Source organism: Bos javanicus, chromosome 12 (genome assembly GCF_032452875.1).
Source record: "Bos javanicus breed banteng chromosome 12, ARS-OSU_banteng_1.0, whole genome shotgun sequence".
In the NCBI taxonomy this organism is placed as follows: domain Eukaryota; kingdom Metazoa; phylum Chordata; class Mammalia; order Artiodactyla; family Bovidae; genus Bos; species Bos javanicus.
In genome coordinates this window covers 30,077,447-30,093,273 of record NC_083879.1, presented here as the reverse complement: position 1 = coordinate 30,093,273, position 15,827 = coordinate 30,077,447, and positions in this window count along the sequence as shown.

The window sequence follows — 15,827 nt, the reverse complement described above, 5'->3', positions numbered from 1 at the left end:
TCTCGGAGGCCCTGGATGTGTAGCTCTTGTATTTAGCCCCCAAATAGGCCCCAGTGGATTGAGGGGACACCAACATTCTTAGCACTTAGGTCCATGTATTGCTGTCCCATAGCCAACATCGATACAATGTGTGGGCATAAGGCGAACACGAGAACACACAGCCTCCAGACAGAATGGGGTTGGGGGAAGATGGAGCTCACATCACCCACTAATCACCAGTTCTCTCCTCTCACACCTACCCCGTGTAATCATAAAAGGATGAAAGCAGTGATGAGGTCATGTGACCTGGTGGAATTAGCATTAAAGAACTCCCAAAGGAATCAAGCACACTATCCAAAAGACCCAAAAGGGCAAGGGGGAGGTTCCTCCTGCAGTGTGGCCGACATCCCCGCCCCACAAAGGCCCAGGGAGGGGGTTTAGGGAGCTCTGCATACGCAACAGGGAGACGTGCGGGAGCACAGACACCCCCAGAGCAACCCTTGTGAACAACCGGCATGAAGAACCCCCACCAAACCCCTAGCCTTAGCACAGCGCCCAGCATGCAGCATATACTTGCTGAATGAATGAGGAAGGAAGGAAAGAACGAAGCATATGCATTTATCCCTTTTGTTCTTTTCCTTCCTGAGCTCACCTGTCCTCGACATAGAACAGGACTCATTCAGAAGGTGAGGGCAGAACGTGGTACGGGGAGAGGCACCCAGGATGCATGTCCCTACGGGGTGTTCACCCACTCCCACTCAGACCCTGGGACCCAGTTTGCCTTTGAATTTTCATTTTCCTCTTGGCATCTTGCAGAGACTCCTTGGTCTCTGCCCCAGGTTCAGCCCTAGTACAGGTCAGACCCATCCCCCTCAACGTCCGTGCAGCACCCTCTCCCCATTATAAGATACAGAAAAACTTTCTACAGGAAAGAGGCTTAGAGGCAAAAAGGTCCACATGCCAGCACCACGCATCAGATTGCTACAACACGAATACTAGGCTTTCTGTCCTTGAAAACCCTCTTGGTCATCGCCGCCAGCTCCTGCTGTGGTCTGCCCTCATGTCACCTCCCCACCCCTCTGTCCTCTCCTCCAATTTCTTCCCACCCCAAACTCCTACCCACATGAAGCTGTGCCCAGGAGGGCTCACAAGGGCGACGGGCAAACACACACAAATTAAAATACGTAACTACAGGCTGTGATAAGGATGATGAAGGAAGAGTTAAGAAAGCTGAGAGAATACCAAAGCGGTGCTGTGCCTGTGTGTGTGTGTGTGTGTGTGTGTGTGTGTGTGCATGTGTGCGGTTGTGTAAGCAAAGTTCAGGAAGACTTCATGGAAAGTTGACAATCTCTCAGCCAGGCTGCCCTGAGCAAAAGAGGTGATAACAGCCAATCCCCAAATTTCTATGGCGCAGCCCATTAAAGTCTGACTTCTCTCTCACATTAAATCAGCTGAGGTTCTGGGCGGCTTTCTGGCAGCTGTCCTCCACATGTGGCTCAGGGTTTAGGAGGCTTTGATCTGACGGCATCGCCCTGTTAACTTGTCTCCTGTGAGCACCGCACGCGGAGCGGAGCGTGGAGGAATGCGCTCCTCCCTTAAGGCGTCTGCTGGGGTGGGAGTGGGGGGTGGTGTGTGTGACACATATGACTGGCCACAGCAAATAGCACAGTCAGGCCTCATCTCAAGGGGATGCGAGCCCAGGAGAGACAATGAGAAATCTTGGTGAGTGATAGTAACATCTACCAGGATTGGGGAGAAAGGCGTTCTGGGGGGAAGGAGCTCAGAAATGCGGGTGGGGTGGGATGGGTGGATGGAGGGTAGAGAGCAGAGGTGAAGTGGTGAGAGTTGATTAAAGAGGTGGTCAGGGCTCAGGTCCCATAGAGGAAGGGTGTGCGTTCTACCCCATCCTGTCCTGTTCTATTACATACAACGGAAGGCTTTAAAGCAAGGAGTGTATGATTTATTGTTTTAAAAAGATGGTTTCGGTTATTGTATGGAGAAATGAATGAAGTGGCCTTTGAAATAGTCCAGGCTAGAAATGATAATGGCTAAGAGCAGGGTGGAGAGAAGCAGTGTAATTGAGAGAAAACTTGGGGGTTGAATTGATGGAGTTGGGTGATGGTCACCCTGTGGAACAGATCCCCACACTGTGGCCCCCAAGAGGACCTCAGGTTCAGCCAGGCTTAGAGGAGGACTGTTCAATGGCGTTTTAAAGAGCATTTGTGACGCTCTTTATTATTGTCGTTATTCTAACATACCACTGACACATTTGTTAGCCGTTTAGGCTCAGAGCTCCATAGAACCACAGTATGTATGTATATATCCCCCAACTCCCAACCAAACTAATACCTTTCCTGGCCTCTGTGACTCTGTAAATGAAGTCAGCATAGCTCAAACACAGGGAGAAAGATGGAAAAAGCTTGCTTTTCTATTTAATTCTAATTTGCTCTTCTGAGAAGTGGTGTGTTTTTGTGAGAGAAATGGGTTGCCTGGGAGATACGGTTCTCAGGCCGGGATTTCAGCTGTCTGCAGAGTAACACGGACATTCTTTAAGATGTTCTCGGATAATGGAGTGATGGAAAAGAGGTGGCAGCCTGGCTGTGACGGCCTGGCATGTCTCCGCCGTGTATGCCCACGGCACGGCTCATCACACAGACGCCTGAGTGGGTCGAGGTGCCCACAGTGACTGCCCTGGGACCGCTCTCTCCCCAGGAGTGGCGGGTGGGGGTTCTTGCCAGCTCCCAGCTGCAAGGTTTCCTGTTCACTCAGCTTGGACCTGGGCCCTGGGATCCCGAGCTGTGGGGTAGCGGCTCCTGTCTGGGCTGGTCGTGTGAGCGCTGTGGACTTGGGGCAGGGGAACCAGGGCGACTGAAGGGACACGTGGTGAAGTGAGACTGCCGCCCGTAGTGGTGTTTCATCTCTGATCCCGGCATCTTGTGTCTGTGAAATGTCTTAGCTTGAAGGGGAGGTGAAATCTCAGACCTTCCTCAGATCTTGACCTAAGAAAGCTCTGCCACATCCAATTATAACTGGTGTGAGCTACAAAACACCAAACAAGGGGACCTGGGCTGAACTCAGAAAGATTTCTAAACACTGTGGCTTTTTTGCCAAGGAGACCAGCACCTGTTTCCTTAGGATCTAAGGCTGTTGGGCATAGATGGCATGAATCTGAAAGAAAGAGTCAAAATGTAATCAGAATACATCTCCTTCTGCATTCCTTGTGATTACAATGTTTCTGGCCCTGAAGCCGCTTGAAAATAGAAAAACAGCCTTAGCACATTGCTTCAGCTTCAGTATCTTACCTAAACCTGTAGTAGTGCTATAAATAGGCCCATTTTACAGAAGAGGAGTTGAGACGCACAGAGATGAAGCCCCTTGCCCAGATAGAAAGGACCAAAGTCCTCCTTTTGTTAAGCTGAATATATTGTACATGTGTACCACATTTTCTCTTATCATTCATCTCTCAACGAACCTTTATGTTATTTCCATATCTTGGCCCTTGTGAACAATGGTGAACATCAGTGTGCAGTTATCTCTTTGAGATCCTGATTTCAACTCTTTTGGATAAACACCCAGAAGTGAGATTGCAACTCTATTTGCTATTTTTTGAGGAAACTCCATACTGGTGGCCGCAGTGACTGTGCCATTCTGTATTCCCAGCGCAGTGTATCTATACACTAAGAGTCCTGCATCCTCACCAACATTTGCTATCTTCCTTTTTAAAAAATAATAGTCATCCACACAGGTGTGACGTGATATCTCACTGTGATTTGCATTTGCCCTTCCCTGATGGTTAGTGATATTGAGCATCTTTTCATGTACCTATTGGCTGTTTGCATGTCTGCTTTGGAGAAATGTCTATTCAAACCCTTTGCTCATTTTCCAATGAGGATTTTTTTTTTGTTCTGGGGAGATTTGTTCTGTTTTGTTTTGGGTGATTTTTGTTTTTCCTACTGAGTTGTAGGAGCAAATCTGATCTCTTCTTATGCCTGACTCTGCGTCTTGGTGTCATGACCTCTTGCCTGCTGGTGAAGACTTCTAACTCATCTCCTGGTTTCCACTTTTGTCCCCTTCAGCTTATTTTCTTCACACCTCCAGTCCAGGGTGACCCTGTTAAAACATAAGTCAGATCTGGATCCTCCAGTGTTCAGAGAACGCCCATGGCACCAGACCTTCTTACTCAAGATAAATAGCAAAGTCCTCAAAGTGGGCCTCTCTGACTAAACAAACAAAACAGTCTGGGTTTTGCTGTGAAGGAATTTTGTAGATGTGGCTAAGATCTCCTATCCGTTGATTTTAAGAAAAGGAAATTACCCATCGTAAGATGGGTGAGCCCCATCCAATAAGTTGAAAGGCCTTATGAGTAAAAATTGAGATTTCCTAGAGAAGAAGATATTCTTCAGAGTATCAGCTCCTGCCTGAATTCCTAGCCTGACTCATGGCTTCTGACTTGCCATCCCCCATAATCATGTGAGCCAATTCCTTAAAATAAATCTCAATATATACGAAGGATGCATCTATAAATAGAGATAGAGATAGTCTCCTTCTCTGGAGAACCCTGATCCATCCTTTAACAACTCTATGGTTAGCTCCATTTTACAGTTGAGGAATCTGAGTCTCAGGTCGAGTTAGGGTATTTACTCCAAGTCAAAGTTAGTAGCGCTTCCCAGGTGGCAACTCTCCCGCCAATGCAGGCATTTAAGAGACTCAGGTTTAATCCCTGGATCAGGAAGATACCCTGGAGAAGAACATAAAAACCCACTCCAGTATTCTTGCCTGGAGAATCCGAGGAGCCTGGCAGGCTACATGTCCATAGAGTCCCAAAGAGTTGGACAGTCTGAAGCTGTCCAACTTCAGATGACTGAAGTGACTTAGCATGCACGCACACACAGGCGGTAAGAGGCAGAGCTGGGTCTGTTTCCAAAATCTGTGGTTTAAGCACCATATTCCAAGGCCTCACCAGGGTGGCTGGAATAAAAGAAGTCCAGCCAGGGAGTCCTAGAGAATGAGTTGTTGTTTTGTTTAGTCAGTCAGTTGTGTCTGACTCTTTGCAACACCCCCGTGGACTGTAGCCTGCCAGGCTCCTCTGGCCAGGGGATTTTCCAGGCAAGAATGCTGGAGTAGGATGCTGTTTCCTCCTCCAGGGGATCTTCCTGATCCAGGTGTTCCTGATCCACGTCTCCTGCATTGGCAGGCGATTCTTTACTGCTGAGCCACCGGGGAAGCCTGGAGAGATGTGTGCTGGAGTGTATATGTCAGCTCTGTAGTTATTCCTGGAGGTGTCCCAGCAATTTGCGTTGAAGACAACTCTTGATTCTCAGAGTGCCAGTTCTGTCACGACCTTGACGTTGCGAACAAACCAATTCTGGCTGCTGCTTGGTGCCCTCAGCTCTTTTGGCCGCACCTTACCGTGTGTGTGTGTGTGTGTGTGTGTATGTGTGTGTGTGTGTGTGTGTGTGTGTGTGTGTGTGTGTGTGTGTGTTCTGGCCAGCTGGTCTACCTGCCTTTCTGTGACCACCTGGGCCTGGCCTCAGCACACCGGTTCCCCACTGCAGGGTGACTGCTGTCTGGCCCATCCCCCCAACATTTCTGTCTCAAGGGAAGGACCATGTGTTCATTTCACTCACCAGGGAGCCCCAGGCATGTGGCTCAGTGCTCAGCACGAACTGCTCCCCTGTAAGCAGTGTTGAAGTGGTAAATGGCTGCTGTGAATGTTCCCACTCTGCAGGGGGATTGGAACTTGTCTCCATCATCCATTTCCAGGAAACTGCTGAAAAGGGGCCAATAGCCCTGTGACCTGAAGTTGTGATGGGAGCAGGTCTCAGATTTCAGCAGTGGGACAAGCTGCCAGTGATGAACAAGCAGCCTGCCGCTGCCCATTCTAGGTGAAGACCTTGCCTGGGGCTTCCACTGGCCAGGAAGGCAGAGACTCCAGAGAAATCAACCTGGGTGGTCATCACCTAAGAAATCCACACCTGCTGCACCTCCGGTGGAGTGTGCTGTCAGAGTCAATAAACGAGAGACGGATTTGGAAAGGCCTGTCAACGCATATGTAACAAGGGCAAAGCTGTAGAAAATGAGCATTCCTTTAGACTCAGTAAACATCCGCAAGACAGGCAGAGACTGGCCCTCAGGATGGAGTGGGCTGGGCCAGATGGGGGTGGGGAGAGCTGGGTGTTTGTCACAGGACTGGCAGGCTGTCACCTAGAGCTGGCTGGCGAATTCTCAGAGTCAAGTGATTTGGTGTAACATGTAAAATTGTGCTACTGGGCAAAAAAAGAGCATTGACTTGGGATTTTGATGATCTGGGCAAATTCTTGAACCCTCAAGGCCTTGATTTCACTGTTAGGGTAATGGTTATCAGGGGCCTCCCTGGATTTTGAGTCAGGATTGCCTTGAAGCTCTGCTCAGACAGTGTGGATGTCCGAAGTCCTTGCTGACTTGTTGCAAAGCCCTGGGGCCTCCACCCTCATTCTCTCTCCCATTCCCATCCTGCACTGTCTCCCTCTCACCAGACAGCATTCTGGATTGCAAACTTAGCATCTTTGCAGACCTCTAAGTTCTGGGCACACAGTTTCATAAGCATTAGAGTGGTAACTGACAAAAACTCTCCTCGTTCTAGTATTAGCTGGCCATCCAGAACCTTCTTCTCAACCAGACCTCAACCTTGGCCCCTGTCCTGTCCTTGCTGGGCTTCCCTTGCCCTGTCTTAACAAGAATCCTGTTAAGTTAGTATAGTGAGACTCCCCCTGTCCTTGATAACTGATCCAAGATATAGCATGGAATTCCTCATCTCCCACCCTTGATACCTGACCATGCTCGCCTATCTTCAGCTAGAATCCTGCAAGCCAGTTTAGCAAAAAGCCCTTTCCTTGATGTCTACTATTAGTTTTCCATCCACTTACCCCATCACTCTTCTTGTTGCCTATAACCCCCGACTTGTCTTCATGTTGGGAGCTGAGCCTGGTCTCTCTTCTATTGCAATAGTCTCAACATCTATTGCAATAGTCCAGAATAAGTCTTCTCTATAATTTTAAAAATAATTTTATTTATTTATTCTTTATTTATCTTTGTTACTTCTTTATTCTCTCTTTATCTTATTTATCTTTATTTATTATTTATTCTTTTATTTATCTTTATTTATTTATTCTCCCAGCTGTGCTGGGTCAGGGATCAAACCCGTGTCTCCTGCATTGGCAGGTGGATTCTTTGCCACTGAGCCACTGGGTGACCTGAGGCCCCTTTAGCAGGTGCTCAGTATATATTTGTATGAGAATCATGCTTTGAATGACTTTTAAAACCTACTTGGTCAGAGATGGGTGGAGGATATCAGAGAACTCTGGTTTGTATTTATCTACTGGGGACCAAAAACCTGGACTCTGAGAAAACTTGGGGGGATCTAGGGATGTGGTCATTGGGCTTATGGAATTTCTGGACTCACGAGCAAATAAGAACATAACTAGGTTGTCTACTCAGCAAGGTGTCTCACTGTGAAGGGCCCATTGTTTCTTTTTTTATATGCTTATTATGTGCTTATTTGGCTTACATGTGGCACACAGGATCTTTGCTCTTCATTACAGCATGCAGGATCTTTCACTGTGGCCTATGAACTCGTAGCTGTAGCATGTGGGATCCAGTTCCCTGACCAGGGCTGGAACCTGGGTCCCCTGAGTGGGGAGCGTGGAGTCTCAGCCACCAGACCACCAGGGAAGTCCTTGCACTGCGTCCTACTCAGGAGTCACTGGGGATTATCAGTGTCCATCACCGGTTCATAGACCTAAACAAGTCTCCCTATATCTCTTCCCTTCCCATCGTTGCTATTTTTGTCAGGGAGGCATTTTCTCTCCATCCTCCAGGTTCTAAGTCCCGATGTGGCCCTTGGGTGGTCCTTCTCCCTCCTCTTCCTTGGCTTGTCGGTTACTCAGTTCCATCAGTGCTTCCTTCAGCCTTGACTTTGGGAACTGCTCCTTCCTCTTTGTTCTCACACTCACCACCCACTCCAGGTGCCTAAATCTCTGAAGATTATGTGAAGATTCTCCTGATTCTTCCACTTTTCAGCTTCTTCTCTCTCCAATCCATTCCCCCCCTTTTTTTTTTTTTGCCAGTGTCATCTTCTTTATAAAAACACTACTCTCGCTTGTCATCACCATGTTTTAAATCCTTGGGTGCTTCTGAGGTGGTAGCTCAGATTCACACCTGGCCTTTCAGAAGTTTTAAACAGTAAAAGCCGAGTGAGGTGCTGGCTGAGTGTATTTTCTTCTGGGACCCCTTAGGGTGTCCCTGTCCACCCTGAGCTCCACCCCCCTGCCATCAGTGGGCTCTAAGCACAGCTTGCCAAGACATGAGACCCCGTAGTAAATTTGGTTAGCCTGTGAATGGGTACTAGACTGGTGAGCAGCCAGCATGTGTGGCATGGCAGAAAGACCTGCCCAATGGGAACAGTTATGCTGGACAGAGGTCACTGCACCAATCTGGTCCTTTCCTGGGAGTCTGACTCCAGACAGGGCAGTGGAGGAGAGTCAATAAGGAGCTGAGCCTGAGTCAGGCAACCTGGAACTGCAGTGGCAGCCACAGGGGTGGATGACCAAACTGCTCAAGCCACATGAGGTCCTGAATGATCCCCTGGTGTCATAACCATGCATGTCTAATTTTCTATATCCTGATGCTTTGATGTCTGGGGCTTTGCGGGCCCTGCAGGGAATGCCTCTGCTAGGCTTAGCCAAGACCTAGAGCTGCCAAACGACCCATCCAAGAACATGCTTTCCGAATGCAAACCAACAAACCCAGAGCCCATGCCCCGCCAATTCTTTATGGCTCTCACACTGTGCCCCGGCCACTAGTTCCCTGTCCCAACCACCCCAGGACACCCACGGACCACACACCTCGGGACAACTCTACAGCCCAGGGGCTGCTGAAATGATTCAAACAAGCCAATCCCAAACCCACTCAGCCCTCCTCACCTGCTCCTTCTGCATACACCACAGTACAGGCTCCTGTCCCTGCTCCCTGTTGCAACCCCTCCAGCCCTGGTGCTTCCCTGTGAGGCCCTGTGTGCTGTGGTGTGCCCGTCCTCTTAGGAACTGTGAGTAATAACCTATCCTTTCAGTGGAAATCATCTTCTGATCTGTTGCACTTGTGTGTGTGCTAAGTCACTTCAGTTGTGTCCAACTCATTGTGACCCTATGAACTGTAGCCCACCAGGCTCCTCTGTCCATGAGATTCTCCAGGCAAGAATACTGGAGTGGGTTGCCAGGGCTCTTCCTGACCCAAGGACTGAACCCATGTTTCCTGTATCTCCTGCACTGACAGGCGGGTTTGTTTCCACCAGCACCACCTGGGAGCCCCTGTTGGACGCACTATCCCTCAATTTTTCTGTGAATAATCTGGACCTTCAAACACTCTGTTCCCACACCCTTCTCCTGTCTTGTGGAGCTCAGCACCGTGGCTGTCCTGCTCTCCTTGGAGACAGGACTGTGTCCTGCCCTCCTGTCCTTACCCGTCACATCTTAGATTCAACTCCGTCACTTCAGGTGAATTAAGTGACTGTTCCTTGCAGTCTAAAAATACCAACTGCAGAGATTCCAGATCTGACCTGTGCCTGCTTCTTCTGCGCTTTCTCCTAGTGTGCTTCTCAGACCCTTCAGCGGCAGCCACACAGGGTGCTTTCTTATTCTTGAACGTTCCTGTTTTCTACACTGTGTTCGTGCAAGGTCTCCATTAGGAATACCCTCCTCCTCCCCTCTGTTGGCTAAGTCTACTCTTCCTTTAAGGTCCAACTCCAGTCTCACCTCTCCTTTGAGATTTCCTTGACTTCATCATTTCCTTGGACACCTGCACCCCCTACTGCCTGGGACATTTATAGGACAGCCCATGCCCCTCACACGGGCAGCACTTGCCCCTCAGTGTTCTGGAGCTATGTCTCCCTAAGGTTCTATATTCTCTGGATGCAGAGAGCAGATGCTTGATTCTGTGCAATGACAGGATGCATTTGATAATAACTACATCCTCCAAGCAAGAGAGGTGGGTTTGATCCCTAGTTGGGCAGACCCCCCTGGAGGAGGGCATGGCAACCCACTCCAGTATTCTTGCCTGGAGAATCCCATGGACAGAGGAGCCTGGTGGGCTACAGTCCACGGGGTTGCAAGAGAGTCGGACACGACTTCACAACTAAACACCACCATCAGCACTTCCATCCTCCACATCTTCCTTCTCACTGCTGCTGCTGCTGCTAAGTCGCTTCAGTCGTGTCCGACTCTGTGCGACCCCAGAGACAGCAGCCCACCAGGCTCCCCTGTCCCTGGGATTCTCCAGGCAAGAACACTGGAGTGGGTTGCCATTTCCTTCTCCAATGCATGAAAGTGGAAAGTGAAAGTGAAGTCGCTCAGTCATGTCCGACTCCTAGCAACCCCATGAACTGCAGCCTACCAGGCTTCTCCGTCCATGGGATTTTCCAGGCAAGAGTACTGGAGTGGGGTTCCATTGCCTTCTCCGCCTTCTCACTGAGTTGAGGTATAAAATTCCTGGATGTGACAACAGGTGTCGCTGTATTGAGCAGGGTCTGGCTGGGAGGAGAAGCCAGAGATCTACCTGTTCACCTCTCCATCCTGGCCTCGACCACCTGGGTGGCGAGGCTGCCTGCTCCCAGCTTTCCCAGAGAAGACCTGCCTTCTCCTGTGACTTTCTGACACTCCAGGTGAGCTCCTTTCCTTTTGTTTCCTCTCGGGCCTGGGAGGGAAAGTGAAATGTAACTAAAATAAATGAGAAAGGAACTAGAGGAACTAGAGAGGAACTGAAGGAGGCCAGGCATGCAGGGACTCTTTCCTGCGAGGAGCCCGGGGCTGGGGCGGGAGGCCTGGAAATCAAATGGGTCCTTCACAGTTCAGTCTCAGGCTGACTTGTTTATAATAAAAACATTTGGTTTGACTTCCACAGAATCCAGCCTATGATGTAAATGCTTAAGCGTGTTAGCCCACATTCCTTGTCGTCCCCAGAGAAGTTCTGTTCAGAAAGCGAGAGGGGTGGAAACAAACAGTTCCTGGGAGTGTCTCCAGTCAGCGCCCTTGCATTTAGTCTGAGCCATGCAAATAATTTGGATGCTAAAACTCAAGCCCTACATGGACCTTTTAAATGACAAAGCAATTATGTGTGTCTGAGGAGACAGTGTCTCTTTAAACGTTCTTTCTGTTCCTCGGGTGTGTTGTAATCAGCAGATGGCTGGCCCTACCTTCCCCAGGGCCCCCCTTGCAGCAGACTCTTCTAATAGCTAATATCCTGCAGCGACCAAGGCCATTAGAAGGATTAAGCCATTACCCTCCTGTCCAGCAAACACACAACGCTCACAAGGGCCGCCTTTTCCCCTTCGGTTGTTGTTTTCATGGATGAATCAGGGCCTGATGATTGGTTGAAAAATCATAACAGGGAGGGCAGAGGGTTATGGTCATTCTTTTCGAGGACACCTCCCTAATAGCCTTGGGATTTGAAGGTCCTTTGTTAGAAGGAGGGCAGGAGTCAGTTTTGTGGCTCGAGCAAGCTCTGAAAATACAAACAGCAGTCAGACCTGTGCCCTCAACTCTGGAATATCTCATCCTCAATTTCTCGAGCATCAGGGTAAGCCTCTTTGCTCTGCCTGTTCACACAGCCAGACTGGCTGGGTTTGTTCTGCTCAAGACAAACCACCAGCCCAGCCCAGAGCCACGTCGCCGGCTCAGGAATACTCTGAAATATTGCCACCCAGTGGCACTTCCAAGGCATAACAATTTACAACCAGGCAGCAGGGAACCGGGTTTCAGGAGCTGAAGGACCCAACCGAGAGGAGGCTGTGAAAACTGGTCTAGAACAAGCTTCAGAAAAGCATCCATCTAGGCACAAAAGCAGGGAGCTAGTTTGGAACTGGCCACATTGGGCAGGTGATGGAAACATGGGAAGAGACACTTGGGATATAAAGAGAAGAATGAGGGTAAAGACGTGGTGCGGCTGAGCTGTCTTTTTCCAAATGGAAGAAATACACACTTTCTCTAAGTGGGAGCTGGAGAAGGATGACAGGGAGATGAATCAATGGAGCATCCTTTGGAGTCGGCCTCAATTCAGATGACTCAGTCTCTCACGTGTGTGGGTTTTTAAGGATCCTTGGGCTCTACTGATTTAGGGGACATCACCAGACTTGTTTCTTTACCCAGAGAACAAGATCTCTAAATCTCCCTGCAGCCCTAACATTGTGAAACTTTATTATCCCAGCGAACTAGCAATGCAGAAATACAGGCAATATAAGCCGTAGGCAATCCATAAATCATGGGTGTCTGACTTCCAAATGCAAGATGGGAGAACATAAAAGATGAATCCATTTTCACCTCTCGATGACTCCCTGCTGGGACAAAGCTTGGAAGGTTTCCCTGCAGGACGCTGGGTGAGTTTCAGTAAGAACCTACTGTCTCACCTCCCAGCATTAGCAGAGGAAGGCTGGCTTCCTGGGATCTGGATCCTTCTAGCACTTTCTATGGGGTGGAAAAGAGGTTGAGAGAGAATGGGATCAGAAGGGAGGCTCCACTCTATTAAAATGGAAGCTAAACTAGAAATGAAAGAGTTAGACATTTGATGTGCATATGTTCAGTTGCTTTGGATGTGTCCAACTCTTTGTGACCATATGGACTGTAGCCCTCTGTGATCCTCTGTCCATGGGATTCTCCAGGCAAGAATACTGGAGTGGGTTCCCATACCCTCCTCCAGGGGATCTTCCCAACCCAGGGATCAAGCTCATGTCTCTTTCGTCTCCTGAAGTGGCAGGCACATTCTTTACCACTAGTGCCACCTGGGAAGCTCTAGGTCACCCTTTTCAGTTATATTTTTATTTTGCTTCTTTCAGAGGGCAAGCTATTCCAAAGAAGTCAGATTCTGCTGGCTGCAGCATAAGAATGCAGGTGGGAGGGAAGGGAAAGGCATTCAGACTCCTCTAATCTTATCTGATAGCTCTCAACCAGCCTCCGTTTTCAGGATTTCTTGGGAAAAGGCATATGCGATCACGATTTTAAAAGACCATTGGAATCCCTTTCCAGCCAAAGTCTGAAAGAAGATTTGGGTTCAGGCTCTATTTGAAGACACCCAGGTTGCACTTTCCCCTCAGCATTTAGGGTGCGGCGGTTTCTGCTTATCTAAAGTGCTCACATTGCAAATACGAGCAGCAGAGCCGGGGATTTAAAAGTCTGTCCTGATGGGAATTTGAACCGAAATATTCTGCCCACTGCCACTTTATAAGCTGGGAATCATCAAGCCGCTACAAATACCTTGAGGGGGCCTTGCAGTTGCTCAACATAAATCAGCAGAATGACAGGCAATTGACTTTGAAGACAGCTCTCACATGGCTGAGTGGCTGGAGCTGCTGGAGGCCGATGAGGGCATTTTCCTGTAAACATGACTGTGATTAGCACCGGAGTAAATAGCCAAACGGGCTCTGTCAGACCCCAGCCTCCTGCTCTGGATTTTTCATTAGGCAGAAATCATCGAGTGATCCTGTGTAGCCAAGTTGGTGATTCTGAGAAAGAAGCTTGTGCTTTAATACCTGATGAAATCTTTTGATTTCCCCGGAAGGTAGGTAAGATCACTTGATCTAGCTGTGTTTTTCTGGAGCAATAAAATGTGTGTGGGTGTGTGTGTGTGTGTGTGGTGTGTGTGTGGTGTGTGTTCAGTTGCTCAGTCATGTCTGGTTCTTTGCAACCCCAGGGAATGCAGCCCACTGGGCTCCTCTGTCCATGGAATTTTCCAGGCAAGAATACTGCAAGTGAGTTGCCATTTCCTTCTCTAGGACATCTTCCTAAACCAGAGATTGAACCTGCATCTCCTTCATCTCATGCATTGGCAGGCGGATTCCTTACTACTGAGCCACCTGGGAAGCCTGGAGGGAAAAAATAGGAGTATGGAAACCAGACCCTTCAAGGCAAAAGGAATTCGGCTTGCGGTCCACACTCTACCTAACAAAGTTTGGCACAGCTCAGATTTTGGGCAAGTGGAAAGTGCCCCTTTGAAAGTCTGGCCTTCCTACTGCCGCCTGAGGTCACCTACTCACAGCCCTGGGGAGGTCAGGAAGATGACATCAGTAGCTAAGCTGGCTGGGGGCCGAGGCCACCTGCAATGTGCAGGACCCTCCCAGGGAGGCCGGCTGACCCTGCTCCAGCCAGGCTTTTGCCAATGGAGGCAGAGAGCCTGGGGTTGGCATACCAACTGATTTTTCAAAAGAAGCCAGAAATCGGGATTTTCATGAAACACTATGTGTGCCAAGGCAAATATGCCTACAGGCCAACAGCAACCTCTGGTGAAAAGGGAAACCCTCCTACACTGTCAGTAGGAATGCAAATTGCTGCAGCCACTGTAGAAAACAGTGTGAAGGGTACTCAGAAAACTACACGGAGTTGCCACACGGGTCCAGCAATGCCACGCCGTGCATATACCTGGGCCAAGCTATGACTCGAAAGATACACGCACCCCTGTGTTCATAGCAACACTATTCACAATAGCCAAGACGTAGGTGCAACCTAAATGTCCATCAATAGATGCATGGGTAAAGAAGATGGGGTATATACACAAAATGGAATACTGCTAAGTCACTTCAGTCGTGTCCGACTCTGGGCAACCCCATAGACGGCAGCCCACCAGGCTCCCCCGCCCCTGGGATTCTCCAGGCAAGAACACTGGAGTGGGCTGCCATTTCCTTCTCCAATAAATGGAATACTACTCAGCTATAAAAATGAATGAAATAATGCCACTTGCAGCAACATGGATGCAACTAGAGATTATCACACTAAGTGAAGTAAGTCAGAAAGAGAAAGACAAATACCATACGATATCACTTATATGTGGAATCTAAAGTATGACACAAATGAATATATGCAAGAGAAAGAGACTCAGAGATGTAGAGATCAGACCTGAAGTTGCCAAGGGGGAGAAGAGGTGGAAGAGGAATGGACTGGGAGTTTGAGAGTAGGAGATGTGAGCTATTACATATAGAATGGATAAACAGCAAGGGCCGACTGTATAGCACAGGGAACTATATTCAATTTCCTGTAATAAACTAAAATAGAAAGAAATATGAAAAAGAGTGTATATATATATATATAAATATATATATATATAAAAATATATATATATATAAATCACTTTGCTCTACAGCAGAAATTAACACAGCATTGTAAATCAGCTATGGTTCAATAAAATGAATTTTTTTAAAAAAACAACTGATCATGTCTAGTGGCAGGGCTACCTTCATTTTGGTTCCTCTAAACTCATTCCAGTTATACCAAGCCTCTGAGTTGTCTGTTGCTGTTGTTGTTTCGTTGTTAAGTCGTGTCTGACTCTTTGTGACTGACCCCATGGACTGTAGCCTGCCAGGCTCCTCTGTGCATGAGACTTCCCAGGCAAGAATACTGGAGTGGGTTCCCATTTCCTTCTCTAAGGGATCTTTCTGACCCAGGAATGGAACCTGCATCTCAGTGGATTCTTTACCACTGAGCCAGCAGGGAAGCCCTCTGAGCCATTTAAAAGGATTTAAAAGGAGAGAGAGGGGTCCCATAGGCCCCCTTACAAGAGAATACACAGTCCACCAGCTCTCTGCATCTAGGTTTTTTTTTTTTTTTTCAAATTTAGATCTTTCATGCTGCAACTTCAAGCTCGTCTTTTTATTCTCAGTGGAAATTCAGCACAACTGACCATCCTTGCCAGAATAATCATAACTCACACAAGAATTTTAAACTCAATGGGCAGTTAGCAGAATGTGGTAACTGTTGGTGGCTCTGGAGCCCGTTTCCTCGCAGGTGGCATGTGTGGTGAGGGAGCGAGAAGGCTCTACTGAGCCTGGGTCTGGT